We start from the raw sequence: 14,689 nt of genomic DNA on the forward strand, positions 1-14,689 counted from the left end.
GCGTTTGTTATGGTGCCCGTGTCCCCACCCCCGCCGGGAAGCTCAGTTTCCTGGTCTTTGAACCTACCAGGCGGGATCCGAAGGAACCCCGCCGCTGCAAGGCGTCCCACCCTTCCTTGCAGACTGTGCGGTGGAGAAAGCAGGGCTCCTGGTGGCCGAGCGCACGTGGGTTTGTTGTGGGTCCCCAGATCACGGAGCGGGGGAGAAACCAGGGCGGCCCCTCTCCCAGGACAAAAACACAGGCACCCCCGGCCCAAAGGTGGCCGGCCCGCAGGAAAGATGACTGAGGCGGCGCTGGACACCGATTCCTTGCGCCCTGGGCGCGCCTGGCGGCCTCCGCTCCCCTTCCCTCCCTAGCCCCTCTACGCATCGCCCCTACGCATCCCTCCTCCCGGGGGTGGCCCCCCGGGCTGCGCTGTGGCCCACGGCACCCCTACTCACTCTGCCTGCTGGCGGCGCGGAGGCTGCGGCTGCTCCCCCGGCGTACACCCCAGCCCGCCGGCAGCTGGCTCTTTGTTAGCGCTGGGCAGTGCCCCAGGCGTCTTCCCCGGCCGGCCCAACCCAGGACTCCCCTCCCCCAGGTGCTCAGGACTCTGTCCGGGGCGGGGGACAGAGAGCCCCAGGCTGGGAGCCCCACGCCGGAGTCCCCGAAGGGAGGAGGGTCTGCAGGGGGGGAGCGAGAGGCGGGGGATGAGGGGTGGAGGGGACTGGGGAGGAAAGGAAGAGGAGCGTGGTGGAGGGGCGGGGAAGCGAACGGTCTCCGTTATGCAAATAATCAGGAAGACGGCGTTTCCCAGCCACACGGAGCCCCGGACCCATCTGGCCCTCCGGAGGTCGCCAGAGAGCAAAGATTCGGGATTAGGGGTGCCTGGTTAGGGTACCGCCTGATGCTGGGACCCTGCCTCCTCCAGAGGAGGGCAGGAGGGCAGACCTGAACTAGGGGGAGGGGCAACGCGGCGGGGCTAGGATCCCCAAATGCTGGCTCTACCCAGGTCCCCAGGGCTGAATCCAGCACTCTCCCTCTTTTCATCCTAATAAACGGGACTATAATCCTGACTGAGCTACCGATTGACTGCGTGACCCTGCTCAAGTCACTAACTTCTCTACGCCTCGATTTCTTCTTATGTAGAATATGAAGCAACAAAATCTCTTTCACAGGGTTAGGCAAGAACATTCCAACCTCCAGCGTCTCACGTACTCGGTGCTCTCCAATGCGGCCGACATAAAGGAAGGAGTGCGGGCGAAGCCCCGCGCACAGTGAGACTTCCACCCCAAGGTATCTGCAGGCCCGTGGGCCACCGGCCACAGGTAAGGGGGTTGGTCCGGAAGGAAAGGAGCAGTTTCCTTCCCTTCACTGGGGCTGCTAGAGGAAGGCGAGAGGAAATTGCATGCTGAGCAAGCTCAGGCAGAAAGGGTGTGACCACCTGAGGCCATAATCATCTCCCAGATGCCTCTAGAGCGCCCCCTTGACTCTGAGCTTGGAGGGAAGGTGGTGTGGTAGGGGAGGAGGGACGGGAGAGTGGAAGGTAGTCTAGGTCCTCTGGACACACGAGGTGGGGTACACACTCAGCCGGTGCTTGAAGCCCAGGCCCAGAATTCCCTGTCCAAATCAAGGTGGCCACTCCCCACCGCCAGTAGCATCCTCATCTCATCCCAATGCCCTCTTCCAAACACTGCTTCCTCCCTCCCCAGATCCCGGACCCCTACAATTGTCTCTGCTGGCCCCTCCCAGCTGCGGTGGAAACATTGCTCTGTACAAAGAGCTCCAGTTGGAGAGGGTGACAAGCAGACTGAATTCAAATCTCTGTGTGTTGGTGTGAGTTTCTTAGCCTTTCTGAGCCTGCCTTTCCTCGTCTGTAACATGGAGACATTAATGACAGTGCTGTTTCCAGGATTATGTGAAATCGTCTCTGAAGCACTTAGCTGAGTATCTGGCATACAGAAGGTGCTCCTAACAGTAAAATGTAGGTGTGATTGAGTGGAAGCAAACAAACTCATAAGACTATTTGGGGAGGTTTTAGACTTTATTCTGAAAAAAATTGGAAGCTATTAAAAGATTGTGTGTAGGGGCATGACATGCATCTTTGTGTTTTACGCTAATTTCTCCAGCAAATGAATGGCAGAAGCAGAGACTGCAAGCCTGGGGTGCAGAGACCAACTTGGAAGCTTCCATCGGTGGAGATATAATAGGAGGGATGACAATGGCAGAGGGAATGAAAAAGGGGACACCAAATAATACCTACGATTTGCAGAGCAAAAGTACTCTGCTGATTATATTGTCTCTCCTCACCATTACATAGGTGGTAGCCTTAGCCTCACTGGATAGTTTAAGAAACTGAAGTCACCTCAGAAATGGAAGGGCTGGAATTCGAACCCTCTTTGACATTCATTGAAAGCCTTCATCATTTTCTTCTGTATCACTTTTGTGTCAAGAACCAGAAACAGAGAAGTTTTTGTAGAACGTTGTGGAGTCCTAACTCCATAGTTGTCTTTACCAGTGTTGTAATGTACCCCGCGAATCACAGAAGGACGCCTCAAGAAGTCAAATTAAAGAGTCACGTTTATTGCAATCCGGGACTATGAGGGGTCATTCCCAAATCTCATAGCAATAAGATGGTGGCAAAACCAGACTTATATAGGCAAAAATCACAAAGGTATTGATTACATCCCAGGGTTTGGAATGTGGCACCTGGCTCCCAAAAAAAGCAGATTACAGAAGCAGAATTAAGCATGTTAATTACAGTTTCGGGTCTCGGGGTCACTGAATTGACAGAAATACATTATCTAGAGTCCTTGGGTAACCTGAGTTAAACTTAGGCATGTTATCTAAATTACAGTTTTGGGTCTCCGGATCACTGGGTTGATAGAAACACATTATCTAGAGCCCTCGGGTCTCCCGACCACTGAGTTATCAGGACAGTTTAGAGTAATTGTGCTGTCCTGGTCTCGGGACCACTGAGGCAGCTGGAACGCACCACCTGTGGCCACTAAAACAATTTAGGATAATTGTGCTGTCCTGTTTCCAGGTACAGTAGAATGTGCTCTCTAAGACCAGTATGATAACAATCAATGGAATAGTCATTCAATCGATAAGGCATTCAATCGAATGGGATGACTTATACAATTTAGAAAATCAAAGTAACCTGTCCATTGTTAAACAAAGCAGATAGGTACCATATTTCACCAGCACTCTAACCAAATATGGGGAAACAAAGAACACTCTTATTGCGGATTCTTGACTTGCAGATTTGAAATGAACACAGATGACATGATAAGTCCAAGAAGTTCCTGGGACTCTGAGTCAGAATAGCAGGGTGGTAGAAGTACTCCTAGCAAGCTTCCGGGATGGGAGCAGCTGTGGGCTACCCCATTTAGGGGCTGCTCTCTCAAGCTTGCTGTCTGGTCAGTTGGGGCTTTTTGACCTATACGTGAGAGGCAGGAGGCTGAACCATTCACTGGGGGACAGTTCTGTCCTCCCTAGCCTATTTATGTGGCTTCCATACCTGTTGTCTCTGGGGCTCCTACCTTGACAAGTCTTTTTTCCCCTTAAGAAGTACAGATACCTACTTCCCTCTGGACACTATCTCAGCCCCTCACAATCTCAGTCTTTGCTCATAAATAATATTTTTGGTAATGCATTTCTCCATCACCATTTTAGGCACTGTACTGGCTAACACAAATAATGCCCTACTCTATAATGTAAATGTACAACAACCTACTCAAAAAAATATTTTCATAGCACTCTTGAATTGGAGGTGTTATTAAAGTCTGTGGCTGGAGGGGGGGGGAGGTGCAGGCAGTTGAAAGTGTCCTCTCAGACCCTTCTTCTCACTCCACTATAGATGATCATCAAGACCCTTAGATAGCCTTTCCAGTTCTCCTCTGCATACGTTCAGCACCTATTGTTTAACCTTGGGCCTCATTGTTTCAAGGATAAAGATACCTAGAGACAGCTAAGTCTATAGAACCTAAGTCAGAAAATAGAAATAGAATAACAGTATCTCTAATTTAAGCACCCAGGGGCTGCTCCTACTGTTCCTGCACAGATGGGCCAGTGGAGCATGGAGTGGGGGCAGGAGAGGATACTAGAAGGCAGAGGCTTAACACTAGACATAGACCTCATGGTAGGACCACATGGCAGCCACATAGCCCCTAGTAGAACAACCAGTGGCCTGGTGGCTCCAAGACTTCAGAGTAAGGTATGAGCAACAGTGTGATCAGGGTCGGTCAGAGAACAGGACCTATTGTGTGGGCACAGGTGTGGTTGGTCTGCCCTTCACCCAATCCAGCCCTGTCCTAGGAAATACGAGGAAAAACCAAGTCTCCATTATCAAATCACTTGTGTATTAGCAAAATTTCTCCTGGTTCACAATAATAATTATCACCATGTACTGAATATCTACTGTGTGCAAGGCAGTCTATGTGCATGTTCTCATTCAATCCTCACTTGGGGGAGGATGGATCATTTTAGAACCCTAGTGCACTTAAGTCATCTTGAGCTCTTCCTGTTCTGGCCTTAAGGCCAATCTTAGCATGAGATTAATGCAGGGGGGCAAGGGGATGACTACAAACCTCCCTCCAAGAAAACATGAGAGAAGCTTTATTGATAGTTTGTTAAGGAGGCAAAATGGTGTTACACCAAACATCATGAGCAAGACTTACAGCACCCACCTTACAGCATCCTTTTCCGCAAAGTTCTATTCCTGACAGTCACCCTCTCACTTTCCTACACCTCTCTCTTCAACATCCCTCAAACCCCCACAATATTCCTCCAGCTCCCTTCCCATCAAGGTTCTTCCCTCTAGACAGGCTCCTTGATTTTAATGTTAATTAATTTCATTTCAATTCATTTCAATTAGCCTTTCTCAGTGACTCCAAAGGGTGTGAAAAAGTGGGAAGCTACAAATAAATAAAGAGAATTCACAAGAGTATAAATCCATTTACAAATGGCTTGCATATACATTATTTCACTTGAGTCTTCTTCAGACTCACAATAACCTGTAAGGTAGGTAAAGTTCTTTTTTTAAAAAAAATATATTTTTATTGATTCAGAGAGGAAAGGAGAGAGAGATAGAAACACGATCAGGAATCGAATCGTGACCACCTGGCTCATAGGTTGAAGCTCAACCATTGAGCCACGCAGGTAAGGTTCTTTATCATCCCCATTTACAGATAAAAATCCTGAGGCTCAGGGGTAACGTGAATTGCTTAAACTCCATTAGTGAGTGTTGCACTGTGCTGTGTGTTGAAACCAAGGCCTTTTTTTTTTTTTTTTAAATGCCATTTCTGGCCCCAGGGCTGCAAAAGGCTAGATAAGCCTATCAAATCACTGACACTTAACAGACTGCAGCTGCCCTGCTGCCTAAGGGCAAAACTCATAAGCTATGCCCCAGGAGATCAGATGCACCAGGAATGGCAGGAAATACAGGGGCAAATGGACTCTGCGGAATCAAAGATGCTTATAATAAATTATCTCAAAAAGATCCAAAAAATTGGTTTCTCTCAAGGGACACCTATCAGAACAAAAGTGGAAGCTGCCTACTGTGTGTCCATGACCTGAGAATGACTATCTGGTAACCTGCAGTGATGGTCAGGCTTTGTGTAAGAGAAGATGTTGGTCAATGAAACTTCTTTGTGATTAACAGGTTTTTCATAGCGCGGCAGGGAGAACCAGTGTTTGATACCAGTTGGTATTTGTTCTAAACCTGTTTCTATACAGTTTCATGTGTTTTTTTTAAATCTATTTTTAATAGTTTCCCCCACTGATTTTACTGATAAACTTTGCTTTAGGAAATTTAGAAAAGTCAGACAAGTATAAAGAAGCAAGGTGGAAAAATTGGCCACAAGCAGAATTTACCTTTTGGCCTATTTTCTTTCTCATTTCCTGTGTATTTTTCTAGAACTTTTCATAGCTGAGATAATAATGTATATATGTTATATCCTGTTTTTCTCCCCTATTTAGAGTATCTTATAATCATTTTCTCTATATATGTATTCATTCATTTCAGCCCTTATTAGAGGCAAAGGAAATACTACTCTGAGACAAGTTACTATTGGTTTATTACACCATTTATTTCCTCTTTGGGAGACAGATTAGTTCAGTGGCTGAGAAAGCAAATTCTGGAGTCAAGCTGTCGGAGTTTGAATACTGACTGCTACCTTCAAGCTGTGTGACATTGGACAAATTAATTAACCTCTCTGGCTCCTTTTTCCTACCTGCAAAATGAACATAGTAGTATCTACTTCACAACATGGTTCTAAAGATTAAATGAGTTAATCGCATTAAAACTGCTTAGAACAAATACATGGCACAGTGTAAGTGATAGCTATTAGCAATATATGAGTGCATCATTAATTATTAAACCATTCTCCTGTAGCTAGACATTAAGGTTGTTTTCAATGTTTCTACTACCATAAGTAGTCCTTCAATAAACTATCCATTGCACTCATGAGGGGAGGAAAGGATAAATGACCCAGGAGGAGGCAACTGGTCAACTTGTCTATTTGACAAACATTAACTGAACATTATGGGTGAAGAAAGGGTCTAGACCCATGGTCAGCAAACTGCGGCTCACGAGCCACATGCAGCTCTTTGGCCCTTGAGTGTGGCTCTTCCTAAGCCTTAGGAGTACCCTAATTAAGTTAATAACAATGTACCTACCTATATAGTTTAAGTTTAAAAAATTTGGCTCTCAAAAGAAATTTCAATCGTTGTACTGTTGATATTTGTCTCTGTTGACTAACGACTTTGCCGACTGCTGGTCTAGACTATGTCAGGGATCATGAAGATGAATAGAAGACACCAAGAAACACAAGGATCAGGCTACAAACTCAAGAAGCGTTAGTAAGATTTTCAAAAATTTCACAAATGTTGCCTCCAGAAAGATATTATCACCATCACATATTTCTACATATCACCTATGTGGACAGAGGTTACAAAATGCCTAATTTCAAATGACCAATACAGCAAATGGTACAAACTCAGTCAGTCCTCCTTTCTCGCCTCATCAGGAAGGCTTGATCAAGAATGCCTGCCTGCCCAACCAGTGTGGCTCAGTGGTTGAGCATCAACCTATAAACCAGGAGGTCACAGTTCGAATCTTGGTCAGGGCACATGCCCGGGTTTCGGGCTTGATCCCCAGTGGGTTGCATGCTGGAGGCAGCAGATCAATGAGTCTTTCTCATCATTGATGTTTCTCTCCCTCTCCCTTCCTCTCTGAAATCAATAAATAAAAATACATTTAAAAAAAAAAAAAGAATGCCTGCTTCATAGAAGTGTTGTGCATATTAGGGGAGGCATCTATGAAGCACATAGTTAATGCTCAACAAATAATAGCTAACAGTTACTGAACACTTGTCCCAGGTCAGGCACTACGTCAAGCAAGCACTTTTCAAATATTCTGAAATTGATCCCTTGCAATCTATTCCCTATTAGGTAGATACTATTAATTTTATTATTCATATTTTATAGATAGGAAACAAAGAGGTAAGTGACTTAACCAGAGTCACTCAAGTAATAAGTAGTAAAGCTGGATTGTTAACCAAGGCATTTGATTAATTACAGTAAGCGAAGGGCTAGTGTTAAGATTCTGGTGACTTACACATTTGAAGGATCATGCCACTCTTTATTGTCCTTCACCCACATGTATTTTACACATCTCTCCCCAAAGGATAGCTAATGTTTCATGAAAAAAGCCACACAACACATAGTGTCCTAATCTAGGAATCAACAGTCCTGAATTCTACTCCCAACTCTCACAGTCCAACTTGCAGACCTCAGCCAAGGCAGTTCCTCTTTACTACTTCATGAAATGAAGTCAGTTGGACTAAGTAAGTTATTTGCAAATATGGCTCACCTTTGGAATCACCTTTGGAATTCCCCTTTGTGGTTCCAGGGTCCAACCTTGGCTTTCTGTAATTGTTGTTTTTTTAATATATTTTTATTGACTTCAGAGAGGAAGAGAGAGGGAAGAGAGATAGAAACATCAATGATGAGAGAGAATCATTGATTGGCTGCCTCCTGCATGCCCCCTACTGGGGTTCAAGCCCACAACCCTGGCATGTGCCCTTGACCCGAACTGAACTCGGGACCCTTCAGTCCACAGGCCAACTCTCTATCCGCTGAGCCAAACGGCTAGGGCTATCTGTAATTGTTAACACACTCCCCAGGCAATGTTGATGATCAGCAGGATTTGTACATAATCACTAGGTTACTTCTAAGGCTGTTTCTAGGTTGACCCAGAGAAGTTTCTCCACAGGGTAAAAAGCCACCAACCATGCCTGAGCATATGGTACTCTATGTCCAGGGGAGCCTTCTCTCCTGGCACTGCCCTTAGTGAGGGACCCTTTGCCTAGGGATTATGAGCTGTAGATAGCTGAAATATGGCTGCGACCTTAGTCACTTTCTTGTTAGCTATCATCACCAATAGTTAATTGACCACAAGGAGCTGGACAATAGCATTTGGAAAAGGCCACTTTTCCCCAACACTGAGTAGTTCCTGAGGTTCAAATGTCTTCTGGGAAGCTACTTCAGTTTTTCAACCCCTCTCTGTATAAGGTAAAATACCAAACCTTGGTAGCTTCCCATGAGAAACCTGCATTTCTCTACCAGGAGCTGGTGAGGAAACTGGTGATTTAAATTAACCAGTCACCAGCTCTGCAGGTCTAAGTATGTGGGCAATCAGATAAGCATTTGGGGAGCACTAGCAAGGTTTTGTGCAGGGTGTAGGCCCTGAATGATGCAGCATTATCTAGTATAGCCTTCCTTGGAGTTATCATAAAGCACTCAACCATCCAGTTCAGTGGGCAAATAGGTGGCTTATGATAACAGCCTGCACTTCCCTAACGAAAAGGGCCTCAGAACATCACAAGGCCATGACCTGGAGGCCTCAGAATGACTCCATCCAGAAGATAGAAACATAGGCTGGCGGAGGCAGAAGACTGATGTGTGTTTGTGAGGATCTGGGGATGGAGAGTACAGGGACTTGTGTGAAATATAAGCCATTGTATTAAAAGGGTTGCATCAAATCAGCTTGGGGTTCCATCAAGTGGGCTGTAATTCCAGGGAGCAAAGGGATGCCATCTATCACATTTCTTTGACTAGTTCCTCTGGGAGGCCCTTCTCAAACTTACAGGAAGGGTAGGTATTAGGAAACTCATTTCCTTGCCCAAAATAAGAACTTCTCCAAAGTTCATAAGTTCACATTCAGAGTGAACTTCACAGGATGGATTTGTATATGCAGAATCTGGGACTCTTCTGATGGTGGGATTAAGAAAAAAGGTCACAGTGCACCTGCCTGATTTTAATCTACCCATTTTAATATATCTTACTCGTTTAGAAGACTTCTAAGGCACTTTCCTATACCTCTTTCAATTGATTTCTCTTTCATAGATAAATAAACTAAGGCTTAAGACACTCAAATTTACCCTGCCAACCCTTGCTAATAAATGACAGAGTTTGGAGTAAGACCCACATTTTCTGACCCAGATGTTAAAGCTGATAAAGGGACCACAGGACAGCCAGAAAATATAGAGACGAAGACTTGAGAAAAAGAAAAAAAAAACAGGAACTGCTGTGGGCCAGCCTCACATAATGAGGCCCCCGAGAGGAATCAGGACCTGTTCATTATTTGCTGACTTTTCATAGTGGTCAGGGATTATTAGTCTGGCTTTTCAGCCTGTCTCTTCAAATGGCTAAAAAAATATATAAAGCAATAAGGGGAGCTTGTGGGGAAAGACCAGAAGCCCATTGGAATGCTATTGTAGTTGCTCTGAAGAAGGAAGTCACCCATCTGAGATAGCTTTGTGTGAGGCTGGGCCTCTGATAAGGCATTTCCTTCACTCCAGCGTCTTTTGGCACAAAGAGTGAAGTGCATGCAGTCTTACTGCTTCTTAGATCTCATGAGCTAAGAGAAATCATAATTCTCAGATATTGATTACTGAGGTGAAACAGAGCATGTTAAGATTACGATCTGGATATTCCAGAACGAAGTGAGAGATAATAATGACTTCCTCAAGTTACTGAACCAGGAACTGAACTATGCTATAGCTAATCCTCACAAAGGCCCTGTGAAGTGTGCATCATTAACTGCATTTGGAATGAAATAACTGAGGCTTAAGAAGTTAAATAACTGGACAAAGGCCAGAGTGTCTTGTAATTGGCAGAGCTGGGGACTGAACTAACATGTGTATGACTTCAAAGTCACTCTTTAACTGCTATGTTCATCAGTTTGTACTTGGAGACAACGTAATGTGAGGATCATCTGATGCATCTCCCCATTATTTCTGTCACTAGGACATGCTTCTGCTTTTTTATTCTTCTCAAATGACCCCTTTCTTCTCACCCTGCCTATACGAACATACTCCTCCTCTAAGGTCTGGTTCAACCCTAAGCTTCTCCAGGAAGCTGGGAGTCCAAAATGATCTCTTCCTTCTCTAAAGTTTTAAAGATACTTGCAGAGACTGGTACAACCATATGGAAAACAGTATGGAGTTTCCTCAAAAAATTTGACCCCGTGATTCCACTTCTAGGAATATATCCTAAGAAAACCAAAATACCAATCAGAAAGAGTGTATGAACCCCTATGTTCATAGCAGCGCAATTTACAGTAGCTAAGATCTGGAAACAGCCCAAGTGCCCATCAGTAGATGAGTGAATAAAAAAGCTGTGGTACATTTATACCATGGCATACTATGCTGCAATAAAAAAAAAGAATCTCTTACCCTTTGAGACAGCATGGAGGGACCTGGAGAATATCATGCTAAGTAAAAGAAGTTAGTCAGAGAAAGACAAGTATCACATGATTGCACCCACATGTGGAATCTAAGTAACAAAATAAACTGATAAACAGAGTGGATCCAGAGACATGGAAGCATGGAACAGAGTGCAGAATCTCAGAGGGAATGTGGGGGAGGGTGGGTGGGTGGCAGGTAATCAACCAAAGACCTGTATGCATATATTCATAACCCATGGACACAGAAAATAGGGTGCTGAAGGCCTAGGGTGGGGGGCAGGGGCAGGCTGAAAGGAGTCAAGGGGGGGGGGGACAGGGGGACAATGTAATACTTTCAACAATAAAGAACTATTAAATAAATGAATAAAGATACTTGCAGAGCCGAACCGGTTTGGCTCAGTGGTTAGAGCGTCAGCCTGGGGACTGAAGGGTCCCAGGTTCGATTCTGGTCGGGGGCATGTGCCTTGGTTGTGGGCATATCCCCACTGGGGGGGGGGGGGTGCAGTAGGCAGCTGATCGATCTCTCTCATCGATGTTCTAACTCTCTGTCCCTCTCCCTTCTTCTCTGTAAAAAATCAATAAAATATATTTAAAAAAAAAAAAAGATACTTGCAGAATTTCTGGGACCTTAATTTTTCATTCATTTAATATATAATGTTACACAGTGATAGAGCCCAAAGTACAACCTGGTTTCCAGGTGCTCAGATCTCTTTCTGCTACTTCCCACCCATCAGTTTAAAGGCATTGCTGAGTAACCCTTGTGCACTAGCTATGTGCTTCTTGGGCTGCAAGACAGAATGAGATGGGGCTCTAGCCCTATAGGAGTTCACAGGATGGAGAAGCAAGAGTTTACCCACATACAGCCATGAGGGAACAGCTCAAGATGGGTATGACCCAGAGTTAAGTGGGGCACCCAGGCTCCAAGTAAGCTCCATAATCCAGGAGGTGTACTTGCTTTGTTTAATGAGCCATCGCCAGTCCCTAGAGCAGTTAAGCTGGGGCAACATGTATAACTGTTAATGCAATTAATGGACTCTGAATCCCAGATCACCCAGGGAATAGCTGAGCGACCTTGGCCAAGTTACCTACTCTCTCTGTGCCTCAGCTTTTCCATAGGTGAAGCATATATAGTATTGAAGAGATCATCTATGTAAAGTACTTAGAAAGTGTGAGCACAGCCCTAGCTGGTTTGGTCAGTGGATAGAGCATCACCCTATGAACTGGAGGGTCCTGATTCAATTCCCGTCAACAGCACATACCATGGTTTCAGGCTCCTCCCCGACCTGGGCCCTGGTCGGGGCACATGCAGGAAGAAACCAATCTGTGTGTTTCTCATACTTGATATGCTAGCAAATCATACATGATAAATGAATAAATGAGCAAATGAATGCAATTGGAGTCAGAGAAAAGAGGGATTTTTGCAGGCTGGAGTGCTCAGGGAAGGTTTTCAAGCAGAGGCCAGACCTGAGCCAAGCATTTAAGGAAGAGTAGAATCTAAGTAGAAGAAAAGATGAAGAAAAGAAAAATGTTTACCCTTTCAGAAATCTCTTAAAAATGTGTATTGAAGTGTTATTTTTTTTCTGCAAAATATTGGAAACAGCTTAAATAGCCACTGAGACAATGAAATACAATTTGATGAATCCAAAAATGAATTACTTTGAGTCCATTAAAATGACATTTTCAAACAATACTTAAAGACAAATATGCTCAAATTATAGTAAATTATGAGAAAACACACCTTATAGGCATTATAATCTCAACTAAGTAAAAAATAGCCATTTGTGCATAAACAGAAAGAAAATATATTTCAAATATTTATAAGGAAGGAATATAGATAATTTTGTCTCTAAATTTTTCTTAATTTTTCAAATTGTCTACAATGGGCACATATTATTTATTGCTTTTATTTATTTTTTTTTAATTAAATCTTTATTGTTCAGATTATTACATTTGTTCCTCTTTTTTCCCCCCCATAACTCCCCTCCTCCCAGTTCCCGCCCCACCCTCCACCCTCACTCCCCACCCACTGTCCTCATCCATAGGTGCACGATTTTTGTCCATTCTCTTCCAGCATCTCCCACACCCCTTTCCCCCCCAAGAATAGTCAGTCCATTCCCTTTCTATGTCCCTGATTCTATTATAATCACCAGTTCATTCTGTTCATCAGATTATTTATTCACTTGATTCTTAGATTCACTTGTTGATAGATGCATATTTGTTGTTCATAATTTGTATCTTTACCTTTTTCTTCCTCTTCCTCTTCTTAAAGGATACCTTTCAGCATTTCATATAATCCTGGTTTGGTGGTGATGAACTCCTTTAGCTTTTCCTTATCTGTGAAGCTCTTCATCTGACCTTCAATTCTGAATGATAGTTTTGCTGGATAAAGTAATCTTGGTTGTAGGTTCTTGGTATTCATCACTTTGAATATTTCTTGCCACTCCCTTCTGGCCTGCAAAGTTTCTGTTGAGAAATCAGCTGACAGTCGTATGGGTATTCCCTTGTAGGTAACTGAGTTTCTTTCTCTTGCTGTTTTTAAGATTCTCTCTTTGTCTTTTGCTCTTGGCATTTTAATGATGATGTGTCTTGGTGTGGTCCTCTTTGGATTCCTTTTGTTTGGGGTTCTCCACGCTTCTTGGACCTGTAAATCCATTTCTTTCACCAGGTGGGGGAAGTTTTCTGTCATTATTTCTTCAAATAGGTTTTCAATATCTTGCTCTCTCTCATCTTCTGGCACCTCTATAATTCTGATGTTGGTACGCTTGAAGCTGTCCCAGAGGCTCCTTACACTATCCTCGCATTTTTGGATTCTTTTTTCATTTTGCTTTTCCGGTTGGGTGTTTTTTGCTTCCTCGCATTTCAAATCATTGACTTGATTCTTGCGCTCCTCTGGTCTGCTGTCGGGAGTCTGTATAATATTCGTTATTTCAGTCCGTGTATGCTTAATTTCTAGTTGGTTCCCCAATATAACATCGAGGGTCTCATTAGTTTTCTTGTAGATCTCATTAAGTTTATCGGCGGCTTCTAAACAGTTCTTGAGAGACCTTAAAAGTGTGGTTCTGAACTCTATATCTTCCATTGACAATTTTGTCCTGTTTCTTTGTCTCCGCATTTTGTTATGCTTCCTTGGTGCACCCCCTAGTGGTCTTTGTGCGCAGTCTTATAGTTAAACCTTGATTGTTGTAGCTAATACCAGGGAGGGTTTGACCTCCAGGCCAAGTGGCTATCTTTTATTTTTAATCATGGTAAATTTTGCCATTTTAACTACTTTTATGTATACAGTTTAATGAATAATATTTTTTTCAATCTTCTTGTGTTTTTTACAGATGAAGAAGACTCCCAGGCCTAGGACCTCATCCACACTGTTGACCTCTCAGAGTAACTGACAGACACCACGAGTGGAAGGAAGCATGGCCACTGCTAATGCCTGCACACCTGACCCCTTTGCCCTGGCAAACACCGTTATGATTTTGGAACGTGTACCTGCCAGTGGAGGGTTGGCAATTTGGCCCCCCAGTGTAAGGAATAATTCCTCCCTAAAGTCAAGGTGTTAACATGTTTGTCATGTCTAGACAATGAATGGCCTCCCTCATTTCCAAGCCTCTTCTTTTGGTCTCTGATACTGCTCCAAACACATGCAGCTTTCAGGCATTTCCTCCAATGCCCACAATTCAGGGGAGTGCCCCTGAGGCTTCAGAATCCCCCCCAAATTACCTTGGGCTTCCTGAAAAGTGTAAAAAGGAGGATGTGGGCCTCTTCACCTAGTTCTGAAGGCTTGGCCTCATTCTGCAGCTTGCGTAATGAATCACCACAAATTAGAGAGAACACCTTATGTAATAGAAGCCTGGGCTGGAGGGAAGAGCCACCTGGCTGCAGGCCTGAGTTTCTGTTACAAACCCAGGTCCAACGGGGAAATGCCAACCATGGTGTACCTCCACAGTTTTCCTGTGATTCCA

The 14,689-nt window shown here is 44.3% G+C and overlaps 1 protein-coding gene and 1 long non-coding RNA gene across 9 annotated transcripts in view; one reads left to right on the forward strand and one right to left on the reverse strand.

Annotated features, from left to right (window-relative positions):
• ST6GAL1 (ST6 beta-galactoside alpha-2,6-sialyltransferase 1) overlaps positions 1–1,305 on the reverse strand; it is a 131,755-nt gene extending 130,450 nt beyond the window's left edge. For 5 of the 7 annotated variants that reach the window (XM_036348638.1, XM_036348643.1, XM_036348644.1 and 2 more), the window contains exon 1: positions 442–706. The gene's annotated coding sequence lies outside the window, so the exon portion shown is untranslated. Of the gene's footprint in view, positions 1–441; positions 708–1,198 lie in introns of those variants that run through there. The other 2 variants (XM_036348642.1, XM_036348645.1) reach the window with 2 other exon arrangements.
• Positions 56–14,325, forward strand: LOC118675852. Of its 2 annotated transcripts, none has more exons than XR_004973939.1 (3): positions 56–169; positions 1,159–1,308; positions 14,060–14,325. It is a non-coding gene; the product is annotated as an uncharacterized LOC118675852 (long non-coding RNA). The 2 variants fall into 2 exon arrangements; XR_004973938.1 differs by having other exon boundaries at positions 57–165.
• Positions 14,326–14,689: the final 364 nt, after the last annotated feature.

Source organism: Myotis myotis, unplaced genomic scaffold (genome assembly GCF_014108235.1).
Source record: "Myotis myotis isolate mMyoMyo1 unplaced genomic scaffold, mMyoMyo1.p scaffold_m19_p_2, whole genome shotgun sequence".
Taxonomy (NCBI): domain Eukaryota; kingdom Metazoa; phylum Chordata; class Mammalia; order Chiroptera; family Vespertilionidae; genus Myotis; species Myotis myotis.